The sequence below is a fragment of the Aquarana catesbeiana genome, linkage group LG07, assembly GCF_042186555.1.
Source record: "Aquarana catesbeiana isolate 2022-GZ linkage group LG07, ASM4218655v1, whole genome shotgun sequence".
Classification (NCBI taxonomy): Eukaryota; Metazoa; Chordata; class Amphibia; order Anura; family Ranidae; genus Aquarana; species Aquarana catesbeiana.
Window position 1 is genome coordinate 4,773,245 of NC_133330.1, and position 1,686 is coordinate 4,774,930.

Consider the following 1,686-nt stretch of genomic DNA (forward strand, 5'->3'; position numbering starts at 1 on the left):
GTTAGCAACTGCACCTGCAGAGTGCGACAACTGCAGTCTTGTAGCCTTTTTAGTCCCTAAATTCCTGCGTGTCCTAAAAGTAATTTTTTTTAGGGATTTCACAACCCCCTAAAATGTAATCAATGTTCCATCAGAGGGGGTGACCAATCTGATAAGTGTGCCTTTCCATATTAGTTATTCCAGAACAATTAAATTATTGAATGTTATACTGATGCTGGGGAATAATGTTTTTAATTGTCTAATTTTCTTGCAATGTTAGCTTCCAAATTAATTGATTTTGGTTTTCTTGTTTGATTTCCCAGTTTCCTTCAACGCCACAGGAATGGCAGACTGTGGCATCCCATTTTGCCAGCCGTTGGGACTTTCCCAATTGTGGAGGGGCTATAGATGGGAAACATGTCCACATTGTGCCACCACCCCATTCGGGGTCATATTATTTTAATTATAAGGGGTTCCACAGTATTGTTTTAATGGCGGTGGTGTCGGCACACTATGATTTTTTATATGTGGACGTGGGGAAGAATGGCCGGATGTCGGATGGAGGAGTATTTGCCCAGACGGAGTTCTGCCAGCGTCTCCAGAGTGGTGGCCTGGGATTGCCACCTGATGAGGATAACGTGGAAGGACTCCCCTTTGTCTTCATTGCCGATGAAGCCTTCGCTCTCAGCAAGCACCTCATGAGGCCATTCCCCCAAAGAACCCTCACCCCGGAGAGGAGGGTTTTTAATTACCGGCTGGCCAGAGCTAGAAGAGTGGTTGAGAATGCGTTTGGAATTCTGGCCAGCCGGTTCCGCCTGTTTCAAACAGCCATTAATTTGGCGGAATACAAACTTAATTTTATCGTTTTATCGTGCTGTATTCTGCACAACTTTTTAAATAAGCATTCGCCAAATTATATAGGCACAGTTGGGCCTGAGGCCGGACAAATAGAAGCCAACCTTACAGGCCTGGATACTGTCCGTACTGGCTTGGCCCCCCAAAGTGCCCGTCAACTTAGACAGCAATATGTTAATTATTTTATGGGTAGGGGGGCCATTGCAATGGGCCAGGATATATAATTTTTGACAATAAAAAAATTATTGATGAAATCTTGCATTATATTTATTGCTTGCCTTTCTTTTGGGCTGTCTCCTAGGTTATGGTCGAGCAGTTGTAGTGCCAACTGTATTGTAATTTTAAATGTCTAAATAAGCTCCATTGCCACTGTAAACAACTTTTTTACAATTATAACTAAAATGATACTGAGCCTTGAAATAACAAACCACACATTTATTTAATTCCTATAAGGAGATGTTTTTATTAATGGTTGTTATGCATTCCGTTCTGCATTTAGTATAAAATGTTCATAGACAAAAATAGAATGATATCTTAATAATGTAGCAAAATATAATTATATCTAAATATTTATACCTAATCCACAAAAAAATATTTTTGGCTTTTTGATTTTCACAAACAGGCTTTTTTTTTTGTTTTGGGAAAATCAAGTTTTGTTTTTTTTTTTTTTTTTTTTTAAAGCAATTTTTTGTTTTATGTTTTTTTTTTTATCAAGTTATTTTTGTTTTTATTTTTTTTTTTAATAAAGTTTGTATATTAATTTTTTTTGGTTTTTTAAAATCAAGTTTTTTATTTTTTTTGTTTTTTTAAAATCAAGTTTTTTATTTTTTTTGGTTTTTTAAAATCAAGTTT